The sequence below is a fragment of the Heliconius melpomene genome, chromosome 13, assembly GCF_056956725.1.
Source record: "Heliconius melpomene rosina isolate 202511_hmr_F chromosome 13, ASM5695672v1, whole genome shotgun sequence".
NCBI classification, from domain to species: Eukaryota; Metazoa; Arthropoda; class Insecta; order Lepidoptera; family Nymphalidae; genus Heliconius; species Heliconius melpomene.
In genome coordinates, this window is record NC_140401.1 from 12,635,468 (window position 1) to 12,649,806 (window position 14,339).

At 30.2% G+C, this 14,339-nt stretch overlaps 1 protein-coding gene across 11 annotated transcripts in view; it reads right to left on the reverse strand.

Moving 5' to 3' along the window:
* brat (tripartite motif-containing protein brain tumor) overlaps positions 1-14,339 on the reverse strand; it is a 349,175-nt gene that overhangs the window by 62,003 nt on the left and 272,833 nt on the right. Inside the window, exon 1 of one of the 11 annotated variants that reach the window (XM_085196076.1) lies at positions 8,054-8,071. The exons of the other annotated variants lie outside the window; for them this stretch is intronic. The gene's annotated coding sequence lies outside the window, so the exon portion shown is untranslated. Of the gene's footprint in view, positions 1-8,053; positions 8,072-14,339 lie in introns of those variants that run through there. 11 annotated transcript variants of the gene reach the window in all.

The window sequence follows — 14,339 nt, forward strand, 5'->3', positions numbered from 1 at the left end:
ATTTAAACATAAAATAGTATTACAGTTCTTTACGACGGTGTTCTTATTTACTTCGTAGAGCTATTTTTATTTTTACAATATAACAACGACAGTTGCCTCATATTTGTTTGTAGGATATAACGTTTTATATTGCAATGCATTGAAATATGGGGATCAAATCCACAAACAATTCTAGCGTTTACAATCAGATGATACAAACATAAGTGTGTTAATGTTTAAAAATATATGTAAGTTAAACTTAATAAATTTTAAATGAGAATATCAATATAGTTAATAAAATATTTTAAACTATAAAAACGGCCGTCTTTAAAAAAATAAGTAGGTAGCTGCCATTTCTTTGACATCAACTTCAATAGATGTTTCTGTGCATTACATATGAATTAATGATTATTAATAACAGTATATCTTTTTACATTTTAAAAGACCGCTTTGAAGGCTTTTAAGTTTTCATTTACAAAAATCTATAATTACAAAAAAATATATAATCCAAATCCGCTACAAGCTATTTGCCGCAGATATTCAAAATTAAACAGACGACATCTAAAACCACAATAAATGCTGACTTTTAAACACGAGTACCTACTTAAGTACCAAATTACAAAACATTCATTTCTCTGACATCAATTTAAATAGATCTTTGTATGTATATTTTGAAATTTATTTTTCACGTTTGCAATATCTTGAGTGCATAATAAATGCATACGCGATGTCATAAGCGTGCACTTATAAGTGTGTCAGTGTGTCACTTACGTACCAGACATGCATACAAATAATAATATTTAAAGTAATTATAATATTTTTTTTAGCTTCAGTAACAAGGTAGACAGAGGGAGGCTAGTTTTAAGACGCTCCGTACCCCACTTTCTGTCGAGTTTTTGGGGATATTGTGTGTTGAGTGGAGGAACTCAACGCCGGGAATATAAGTAATTAGATACAAATATTATTTTTAAGTTATTTTGTATACATTAAGAACTGAGTCTCTCAACACAAGCTTTTATCTTTCTATAGGCAGAGATATTGTTACTTGCAGAATACAGAGACTATACCTACATGAAAACAATTTAATTTAAAATTTTGAAACTGTTTTGTTGACATTTAATTTGAATATTAAACCAAAATGACATTACTTTATATGCACTTTTATACCGCGTATTATGCATTTTTAATATTAAAAATTTGTAATGTAAATACAACTGTGCCAGTATGGCGCGCGAGGCGACTCATCTTAATTTAAAATTGGCTTCGCTTGAAATATAATTAGAATTGACTTTAAGTATAAATTACACCAATATGAATAAACAGCGTGAAATTTTAAAAAGGGGGCCACGGGTTCAATTTATTTTCTTTATGGTAAAATTTATTATGATGTGATATTATACTAAAATTAAAATATTCCATATTTTACTTATAACAAGTAAACAATAGTTATTGCAGTATAACTGTGGGTTCGATTCCCACTCAAGATACAAGGTTTCTGACACAAGGTTTTTGATTTAATATTAGTTCTTTTGATAATCCTGCTACGCAGAATAACTACAATAAAAGCTAAGCAAGGCTACAATATTTTGTGGCCTTACTGATATGGTTAAAGCGTAAGCGATTGTATACGTGAGCAAGCGTGAGCTTGACGCTATGGTAGATGGTTCTTACTCAGGTCAGAAAAGATTGCAGTATAAAAAACAGTGATTATTTGGTCTGTCTAAATAAAACCCCACGTTAGGTCCCACTACTCAACTATTTGTATAAGAATCAACGATAAGTTAACAATAGTATTATATAGATTTTTCTCACCTACCCACTAAACGAAGGAGATGTATAATGCATATATACATTAAAAATAACACCGTAAAATGTTTTTTTCTTGTTGCGTAGCTTTTTCTATAATTAGAGCTTACCCGATTCACGCTTTATCCCGCAAGTTGAAGAGAACGTCATATAAAGACACTCCGTGCCCAACTTTTCACCCAAATTCAAGACATTCTGAGGTAGCAGCATCGTAGCAGGCAGCGCACTGCACCACATTAACCATTTTTCTGTCAATTTTCTTACATTATTACAATAGATTTTCTTATATTATTAAATAAAAAAATCATAAGAGGACTTCAAGTGTCAAAAAATAACCAAAAATTTATAATTCCACGTATTATAACGAAAGGTAAGATGCATCGAACCGGAAATGTGTAACGAATCAGTCATAACCTAACCAACACCAATAAGTTGCAGGTACAAGGGTATATGGTGAGGTCAATGTCCGTGTCATCGACCGCATCGCAGACCGTTGGATGGAAGTGGCATCAAGGGTATGTGGTTGAGATGATTATTGTCTACATATTGTTATTTAACTTTTAGGTTAGTATCTCATCTGTACTATTATTGAAGTGTAATTTAATGTTTGATTTGTTTGAAAAATTCATTATTAAATTTATTTCTTTTTCTGTACTTTAAGATTTATGAGTAATATAAGGAAATTATTTTTGTATTAAAATGAAATTGTTTATTTTTAATGTAATTTTTATTCATTACGTATTAAAACATTATAAAATATCTGACAATATCCAACTAAAACGGCAAAAGACTTCTATACATCACAACATACCCATCACGCCACAACTGACACAATAAAACAAAGGCCTCACATTTTTTACTATAAGAGCTATAGAATGTTAGCATCCATGAACATCGCCCGCACTACGCACGTACACGTATACCACTTCCATATTTTAATCTCGCAACGCATTTTTATAGCACATGATTCATCTCATACAGATGGGTCTTGTGATACACAAAGACGCATTAAGCAAGTAAACGTTGACGTTGACGTTATATTGGTTATTGAATAAGTTGGTATTATTTTTTTTTCTTTAGGAATTTAAGTTATTTTCCTTTTAAAATTATATCTTTTTTCTTTTTGTGATAGTATAAGGTATTTTTGTTAGTACAAAAGCTGTCTCTAATAAAAGATTACTTGGAATATTTCATGTTAATTTAATGTGAATGGATAGTTAGTGACTAATCACTTCGTTTTTCCCCACTAACTTTTTAGTAACATTTGAAACTGTATTATTATACAATTTTATACATACTTATATCATATAAATAATTAACCATTATACCATACATATACGTCTTTATTCCCAATAAAATAAATCATATTACTCTAAAGAGATATGTAAGATTTCGCTACAGTAGTGTTCCAATAGCTTCTATCCATTCATCTTTCCCCCTCCCACTCACAGATCCAGACAGGGATAGATATATAGTACTAATGTTAAATGCATTTCGCCCCGACATTCCATCTTAAAGCTATTTCCTCCTAATATCGAGGAGTATTGTAAAATTCAAAGTATCAAAATCTAATATTTTTAAAGGGGAATTGTAAAAATATTGTACGTTTGTTATAAAAGAGAAACTATATGAAATAGAAGCCTCTCCGTGGCGGAATGGAATCTCATCTCTACTGTAAACACGGCGATCATAGGTTGGGATCCGTCACTCAACACCCAATGTCTACAATTCCGGCATTCAGTAAACAGGACGTAGGTACGTAGGTTTGATTTCCACCCGAAGTAAATTAACCATGTGTTGTTTGCTTTGGTTGCACCTTTGACATCTGCTTCCTCTTGTCACAATATGCAAATAGACAATAAAGTGTATTATAAAACGCATATGCATGTAAGTACATTTTTAATGGGGAGAAAAAATAAGGTATTATGAAAATTTCAAATTTATTTAAAAAAAAAAATAAATATTGAAATTAATAAAGACAGCAGTTTTGTAATTTGATATAATGAAAATGCTGCAAATTGTCGGTGCCGGGACTATTACACCACTGGGACAGTAGCTTAGAGCAGTACCTGGGGCACGAGACCAAAATGTGACCATGTAGAATAATAAGGTATTTCTTGCAGCAAGCATTCAAAAAACTGGTAAAATAATATTTCTCTACTTTCCGTTTTGGACGAAACGCTACATGAACATAAAACTAAAAACACAGTTCAAACCTCCTCCTTTTACACAAGTCGGTTAAAAAAAAGTTTAATGAATATATTTTTCAGAAATGTAAATCTACTTTATTCTCTTTTTAAATATATATTTCAAGTTTTATTATATAAAAAACCAGCACTACACTTACTACAGTCGAGGGTTGCGAATCGCGACTGGACAGGTCCTTCCGTTTAGCGTTATGTTACACCGCATCGATGTCGTATACGTAACTCGATACGTTTGCGTAATATTGATTGCGGATGTCGAGGTTAACTAGACCTAGATTCAGGAACTAATGGCCTGTTAAAGCTATTTAATGTCTCGATGTTGCTGTTCGATTTAATCGAGTCAGCTTTATTTGAAAGATATTGATAATCTGTGGCGGGGTGGAGTAGTGTTGGATGTTTGAAGGAAGTTAGATGTCAGTTTGTTAGTTGATAAGAACGTTTGTTACATCACTATGTAGGGAATATTTTCTCTTAACTAAACGATATGAAAATATTACGGCACTACTAATTTAAACACATTAAAATACCCTATACTTAAAATGCTGACAGACTAACTTTAGCATTTCAGGATTTTCCTTTAAAATAACATTATAACTAATTTACTTTCATGCAAAGAATTTATTTTTATAGAAGTAAATAGTTACTAGCGTATTCTAGTGTCCGTAATCGCTACCAAGTGGGTGAATGACCCAACGCCTTTGTCTTAAACCAGATCAGTAAGTTCATTTTTAATCTACAATGTAGGCGATCTTTTTAAAATTTTTGTCCACAAATATTACAATTTAATCTTTAGATTGATATTATTACTAACTGTTATGATAATAATGTAAATATAGTTTTTTTTTTATTTTTATGTAAAGGCAATATTTTAACTGGAATTATTTTTAACATATATTCTCCTACTAAGTAACATTATCTCTATTTAACTGCTTAATGTCCTTCGTGTGTTCTCCGGACAACATTAGCAAAGGGATTAGTGCTCATCTGGCAAGTTCAGAAGGTCATAATCAAAGAACAATACAACCTACAAGGTTTATTAAAGAAGTACAAAGAGAAGTAATAGGTACATAAAAATAAGACACAATATATTTAATATGTATACAATGGAATAAAAATAAGAATAAGCGAAAGTAAATATTCGCAAATAACACTGATTGGGAGACATATTTGTACACACAAATACGTAATGATGAAATAAAATTCAATATAATTATACGTATTGAAGGTATAGGATAGGGAAGAATATGATAACCAAGTCAAAGGCTTTGATGAACACAAACATTTTATGAATACAGAAACTTCACAGGGTAGATAGATGGAACTTATGGAACCATAAGATGCACTGATCAATTTACAAGACAATGCATGTTGAGCAAAAATAATTAATTAACCGAAACAATAATTTAACTATTTAAATGTAATTTAAAAGAACCTACGACCAACCTGAAACGCCTATATCCGTATCCTATCATTTTACCATTACATGTTACATTACACAAAACAAATATATTCTTATAAAGTAAATATCGCTCGATAAGTTTGCACGAATCTTTATAAGTAATGTTTGTGTATACAGATTTATTTATGAGATGTTACTTATAAGTTGTAGAAGAAATATATATTTGCCAATAGCCTTTGAGAAGAGGATATAAAAGGAAAAAAAAATGTTAAACATCAAATATTGAGCGTACACAGCGGCGCAGTGTTGAAGATACGTACGTTTATATATTGTTAGGTGCAGGTTGAAATCACTCATGGTATAATTTTTTTTTTTAAATTTAATTCTTTTTTAAAAATATATGTTAAATAAATTATAGTGTATATTTACGTAATTGATTAAATAGCATATTTCTTGTCAAGAAAAGTTTAACTTAAACTTTTTATAGGAGTTACGTACAAACAAACAATTTATTATTTATCTATTTTACATACAATTATAAATTATCGCTACCAAAATAATAATCCTAACAAAAAGATTTTATAGTCTTAAGTGAATATGCTATTCATATACATACATCGAAGTCTAAATCATTATTTATGCCCATTTATACTTTTTTACATCTATTTTTTCTTCATAGTGATTTACTATTTAGATATACTTTCTATAAACATCTAAATCTAGCCATTATTTATATCCATTTATATGTTTTTAGTTATATTTATAGGTGTATAAATAAAATGCACAAGCTGCCGGGGTGCATGCGGAAAGTAAACAGAGGCGATCGATGCGGCGGCAAACACGGCGGTCGCCATGGCGACGGAACCCCGGGATAGGGTGACTGTGATATCCGTCTGATGTGGTACGAGAATTTAATTCAACAGGTATTTTTGAATATCAACATATTATATATCGTGGCTATCGTGGTGTAGTGAGACCGCGTCTGATATTAACGCTGTTATGGATTCGATTTGATTTTATTTTATCACTAGGTAAATTAAGTTGATTTCAAAATAAATTAGAGTAAATAGTGATTAATTTTCTTCACTCATTATACTGTGTTCCAAATGCAATGTGTTATATAAAAAAATAAGAAAAAGTCGAGCTTTATTTATAATATTAGTTACTTTATAGATTACAATTTATTTTAGTATATTCAATACTTTCATTGAAATAATTTCATGTTGATGTATTTATTTATGTACATATATTATTATCATTATAAATATAATTAAGTTTAAGTTTTCTATTCCTATCAGTTTATTAAAGAGTACAACACAGTAATGTAGTAAGTAGAATTATACTAAAAAATATATAACTATACTAAGTTGTTTTCTTGAAAAAGAAAATAAAAAAATAAATTATTAATAACATTTATTAATAAATAAAAAAAACTATACATTTAATGTAACACCACAAACATGGAGTTCCTACTCGAAGGGCGCTGCCCCTGTTGTGACGCTATTCAATATTACTTCGTTATAGCGCTAGTGTTTAATCGCGGAATTAATAAGCATTTGCGAAATTTTACGAGACTGCTATAGTGGCACAGCGAGAAGTATTTGTAACAGATGTTTTGTATTGCTTATTTGGGGTCTGGGTCCAAATTCCGTGTGAAATAAATATGTAGATTTGTGCTTATAAGGTATGTTTCTATGTATATTACACTTTATGAGGATATTTATGTAGATATGTTTGAGTTTGTGCCTTGAAACGTTTAAGTTGTTGAGTTGAGTTGAGAAATCCTAAAAATTACTTATTTTCTTTTTTGTATTTCGTATTTATAAAGCAAAGCAGGCATAGGGAAATTAGTGTTGAGACACTTCGTTCCTTACTTTCCATCATATTTTCGAGACACCTATTGAAATTTACGGAATGTTACTAAATCGGTAATGAATTAAAAGATTTATCCCTAGTTCTTTATACTATACGTAAAATACAGGATATGTATAAAGACAAAACATTATATTTCATGTAGAACAGCTTCTATTATAATAAAAGTTAATATAATCAAAGACAAAAGTAACACAGAACCCTACTTTTCCTCAGTCGGTTATAAACACTCGTAAGAACTTCTATAGAACTTGTTTAATAGGCATTATGTAAGCGTATAGAATAGGCACGCTAATATGGCGGTTGCCATGGCAACCGGAGCTTTGCGACTTATTGTTACGAGATTCTGTTCAAAGTTAAACTAAATATTATGTACGTAAAGTGCCGTAAATAATGATTTTGTTTTATTAGACATGTGTCTACTATATGATTTATTGTCATATATCTATTTTCAAAACTTAGTAGGGCAAAGGCAGGATTCATCGCCATGCTTGGTCTACCAGAGCGGGCAAATGAAAAATAATTCAAATATTTTCGTAGAGTGGGCATCGAACTAACAACCATTGAGTTTAAATTCAGATACTGGTCCCACTGTGCCTAATTTGCTTGAAAAGAGTTAAAGTCGAAAATGTGAATGTTAAGTGACTTACATCTAAATTTCATTGTATATCATGCAAAAGCTGGCGATGCACAAAGATGTTTAAAATAGAAGATGTTTTTAGAAATAACGTATTTTTACTGAAAAAAATATTCCAGCCTACTATTTAAATAAAAATACAAAAATACTTACAAAATCTTATTTGTCCGTACAACACCAAAGAAAACTGGCTATAACTTACCTGAAAAAAGGAAAAATTACTGTAATATTGCGCTTAAACCATCAGTTACAACGAAACCTTTGTTTCCATTCACAAAAGGCTTTTCATGGGACTTCCCATTAAGTTCTATGGGAGTTGGACACCGTTAGATTATGGTGATAAAATCGTTAAGTTTCGGTATAAATTAATGTTAGAGTATTCTATTACAGACGTTTATATCTTCTTAGAGGATCGTTAATGAGATTTGCAAATTGAATGCCTTTTGACAGTGTTACCGCAATTTGAGATGACTGTTCTGTTTAGGTGGTTGTGGGTTTAGTGTTTGTGTGTAGTTAATATGTAAATAATTAGTAGTAGCGTGTAGATAGGGTTCTCGGTGTCGTTTTTCCCGTTTCTACGGGTATAGAATATATTTCTATGTATCTAGAATTCTAGACACCTCAAAATACACGGTAGGCAGATATCTAATGTTAAGACTCCGTACACGACGCACCGCCCGACTTTCGAGACGTTACGTGCACAGTGGCGGAACCCAAAAAAACTTGTTTAAAATGAATGAAAATTTAAATAACAAAATATATTTTGGTTTACATATAAGCGCGTTACTTTTGTAGATATGTCAAATGTCAAAAGTACTTTTTTTTATTTTTTTAAACTGATTCTGAAAATATTATTGAATTGATTTTAACATACTATTTCAATACCCCATTTTAATACTTACAAGTATAACATGGCATTTAGTTTTAATATAAAAACATATACTTTAGAATAATAAGGCAACGTTAATCATCCGGAACACGTTCTCAATGTCATAAAAGACGAAGAAAGAAGCTAATACCTCACTTTGTCTACCTTTGAGTTAATTGAATAAAATCCATTTCATCTCGCAAGGGGATGTCAAATTGCTTTATATTATGGTGTAGGGAGAGATATTGTAGCATGGTATCGTATAGAAGGTTTCTTTATGGGCTCCTGAGTATCATAGTTGGTTTCCGCAGTGTAATAGTAGTGGTTTCAAATCCAGTTTAATCTATTCACAGTAAACGTCTTGCCTAATTGTTTGGTTACGCATTATTGGATTAAGCAATATATACATCAATACTTTACTTATACTTTCATTTTAGTCTCGGGAACTGTCTCAGTTCAAGTTAATATTTATTTTTCTCTGTTGGATAGTCACTTTTATTAAAGAAAAATATTTAATGTTGTGTCATACAAAACTCTAAGTAAATTTCGTTTGACCATAGGGACGAAACCGTTTGTAAAAATTTGTGCTTTTAAATGACAAGTTTAATTATAGTTTAAGAATTCTGTAGTATATCCGCAGTGGTACAGGTTCAATTCGATTGCTTTCAAACTTTATATAACAAAAATCAAATTGTTTACAATCCTAATTAAGAGAATAACACTAAGATATAAATAAAATCAGGTGTCAATAACCCGAAGTTAAATCTACGTATTATAATTATTATTGACACTCAAATAAAACGTGTGACAAATCGTTCAAAAATATCCGTCAAACCGTCTGTTTGTTTAGTTTCCTTATTTACATAACGTAAAGCTGAATTTTGTGATATTGATTTGTCATCAGAGCCGTGACGAGCGGAAATGTACTGGTTAGAAACGTTTCAGTAATAAAAAACGTTATTGTAGGAAATACAATATTCTGAAAGATACAATTTTCTTCTGCTAGCTAGGTGGAGAGAAGGAAACCTATGGTTAAAACTTTCCGTTCCCTAGTTTTAGCCATATTTTCGATACATTGCATGTCTAGTAACGGAACTCAATCAAACATTACACGAAATATGAAGTACAGTAATTAAACGATGCCCCCAAATTTGATTCGAACCCTTACTCGCATTCAATAAAATATAATAATACAAATTCTAAAACATCTATAAATAAAACATGAAAGCTAAAATCGCAATATTTATTTAGGGTATACCTAATCATACGAGTACTCTGTACTTCACATGTCTGCAGACCGTAGTACGTGACACGGCCGTAATGTAATCGAGAGAGTCCAAAATGCCATTACTTCGAGCCTGTGATTGAAATGAATAAGGGGTTTTTTCATATATGGCGTTTATTTTTTTATTAAATGCAAAGAAACTTGATTTTTGTTTAGTTTAGTCGAATTGTGAAAATATTGCATTGAATAGTTTAACGTGACGATTTAATTTTAAAAGTTAGAAGAAATTATATATAGATTTTTTTATATAAAAAGTGAAAGTCCTCAATGCCGTCTTAGTCTTGTTACCAGAGCGAGGAAATAAAAATAATTTAATAACGAACAGGAATCGAACCCACAAACGATACATTATACAGACAGACGCTGAACCGGTCCGCCACGAAGGTCTGAAAAATATATTTAACAATATTCTACTATTATACTACGTACAGTATTTATCTTATCAAAAAGGAAAACAGTGACCCATTTATATATATTTTTTATTGTTTAATAGCAAAATGAGAGTTATTTTAAATATAGATTACACTATCATTCAATTTGAATGTATCCTGTAATTTTTAGGGTTATGTATTCATGCTTCTCGCTTTTTTTTCTTAATTTATGTACCTATGTATGTGTTGTTTTTCAATAAAAGGAATTTTAATAAAAATAAATATAGGGGTAAAGCAAGATTGAGTGGAAAATTACTTTCCGACTTCAAGTAGACGCAAAATGCCTTTTACCCAACTGTAAAAGTCAAATCTTATAAAAAATAATACAAAAATAGCAAAGTTTGTAGACGGCCTAAAATCAAAATAATGTTAAACTGCCCCGAGTAGCACTAGTCCCGAGGGCGATCCCAAATGACTTTATACGTGCCCATATAAATGCATATTAGTATCACAGATTCTAGTTATATTACGTTTTCAAAGTTAATTAAAAAATAAAAGCTATCGAAAATTAATAATTAACAAATATTCGCTGAAAAACGAGAAATAGTTAACAAAGTTTGAGTCGAGCAAAAACTAGAGCAACAAATATTTACTTTAAAGTTGGGCTTATATTTGCTTACTTAATTAGTAATCAATATTGTGTAAGGATTTCTGAAACTTACGTCTAAATGGATGGAGAATTGAGAAACTTTTCTTTTAGTTTCATACTGTATCCTGCGTATAGCCGAGCTTAGAGTCACCCCACTTTCTGCCTAATTTCTGAGACATTACGCTGTGAGTGGCGGAACTCAACGCCGCACTTTATTTGGTTACTAGAGTCAAAAATTTAAAATAATTAATCACGAGTGGGAATCGAACCAAAAATCGTAGCGTTTACAGTCAGACGCTGTGCCTTGATGTATGGAGAAAATTCTTCTCCCAAAATCCAAATTCACCAAAAAACGCAATACTCTTCCTTTTCGTCTTCGTAGTTGTGTAAAGAAATTGTGTTATGTAATTCTTAGTTTCAGATCACGTTCTGTGTTAAGGATCCATAAACTTATATATTAAGTTCAGAAGGAAGGTCATATTTTACGGCAAAAACTGTCGGGAAGCGTTCAACGGTTCGCCACAGGTGCCTAACATTACCTATTCATATAACATTTACACTGGACTCAAATAAATCAATTTGAACTTTATATTTGAAACTTTAAAGCTCGTTTTGTGGTGGACAACTAGCTTTACTTTCGTGTTTGGCAAATGTTACCGCCGTTGTTGTTCAGCATTTGTCGTGGAAATCTAGATAAGAAGTGTTTTATTTAATTTGGTATCAAGGCCGCCTTGTTGCTTAGGTATGACTTAAGTCAATTTACTTTGTCACTAAGTGAAATAGGCTAATTTGAAAACTTTTTAGTCATGGCCGCCATTTTGACACATTATATTTACAAGCAACTCACTTAAATCGAATCTGCAACGAATTACGTTATCCTGTATTTTGATCCTTGACATTATCCTTATCAACCAATCCATTATCTTTCTTAGCAACTTCCAGCAGTTCATCACAACGTCAAACAAGAGAACTTGGCGTTCCACGCTAATATATACCTTCAGTATAAATAATAATTAGGGCGTGTTTGCTCCGTACCGAGCAGGATTCATTTGAATTTTACGCTCTAGGAATTTCAAATTTAGCTGACTTTCCTGCTCTCTATATATATTAATACATTTTGTTAATGAAGCGTTAACGTCAAAAATGAATGCATAATATATATGGCTTGGGAGTTGAATAAGAAATGTAATGACGACTCCTGGTCCCGGTGTAGAGTTTCAACGTGTTAAACAATTTGGTTGCTCAAGTTGTTGCCTAGAAATAGATTGTTAAAATGCTAGGATATATTTTCTCATTATATTTTTTTCTTTCCTTATATGTATAATTATTTTATTTGTATTTAAATTTAATATGATATATCGCTTATGAGGCGGGCGATAATGACTACGACACAATTTCATACTACTGTAGTTATTATCGTTGAATACTCGTAGATATAAAAAAAAATGGAAATAAATATATTATTATATGTTATTAGTATTATTATAATTATATTTTAGTATAATATTTTAATTATTCATAATAGTAAAATAAGTTACAAATTATAAAGAACTGTACAAGGTCAAAGCTTGCTAAATGTTATAAAAACATTTTGTTAATGTTTTTCTAAGATCTAAGATTTAGTTCAAAATAAAATTTTCACGTTCAATATTTTTAGACACATTTATTTAAAACATACTTATACCGGTTTTGTTAGCTTAAGGAAATAGATATTTTAATTTGTTTGATACATTTCGTAAATGACTAAAGCCAATTAAAAATGAATAAAGTAGCAAAAATTTTATAGATGTAAAATTTCATAAGTATTATATTTATAATTTAAACTAGAATATTTTGCGAATTAATGGAATTGAAATGTAAAACTCGTTGTCATAATAATACCAGCGGTCGTCGGCGGAAATAATCAATGACAGGCTTTTCGAATTAATTTCCTACACAAAAACAATATTACAAACAAGGTTAGGTTAGCTTAATCTACAATTACCATTATATTTAATTGATAATATTTTTTAAGATTCCGGTTACCTTAAAAGAAAAAATGAAACCCTTAAAAGACCACTTTTATTGTGATAATTTTTGTCTATCTGTATGTCTATCAAGATCGATTTTTTTTATATTACAAATCTCCCGAATACTGCAGGAAAAACTATTTTTCCATTTATTTTGAAGATATTTGAATTTGATGTGTGGCAGATTATCAAACAATATACGGATATTTATAAGTATATAAGAATTGCCTTTACTATAAATATATTATTTTTTATTAGGGATTTTAACATACAACAATTGTTTTAAGCCAACTTCTAATATATGAGAATGACGTAAAATTTAATATTTTTTTATATTATACAATCTGATATATTTATTTATATGTAGAAAAATAGAAACAAACAAAAAAAGAATCTAAATGATTGCACGTGTTCAAAGAAAGTATGTATAATGAATTAGTCAGACATCTGTGAAGTTTCAAAGTTACTCGACTACAGAGCTACTCGAGTCAAAGAGGCCGACTACTGGCGGTGACCCTTTTGCTTTCCTTGACAAGTCAAGTCGAATGTTCGTGGAAAAATTAGGTTATTTTTACTATTAGTTTTTGTTTATTGTACGGCTATTTGAAATTAATGTTAAATGTTTAATATTAATGCTTACCCTGTATAATGGTGAGAGGTGCGTGAAAACAAAGAAAAAACATTATTTATACTATGAAATACGTACAAAGGACAAATAATATAATTACTTATATAAAAACATTAAATATTAGAAACAATATAGGTACATAATACAAAATTAACCATATATTATTTAAAATTATTGTTCCTGTAACAATAACCCTATTATTCTAACACAGAATATTTCAAGCGTGAATCGAATCCCCGACAACGTGCTTACAAAGTAAATAAATCACTATAATACCAGTTAAATTATCAAGCAAACATCTCAAATTGAATTTCGATCTTGGAGACAAAGGCGTTATCGCGAAAACGTTAAGTGCTACGAAAATGGGACATGTCATTTGAAACTTGAAGTAGGTACTGTCGTTGTAATTGCGTCCTTAAGCTACTGAGATGTTTGAATTACAACGTCGATTATGTCAGTATCGTTTTTAAATGTATTAATTAGTTTTTTGATTATATTATTAGAGAGGCATAGTTAATTAAAATAATGTATAAAATAGTATACGAGCACAATGTTTTTATATATTTTTTTAAAAGATAATGTTATTTTTGTACTACAAAATATAATTTTTATATATTGAAAAGTTTATT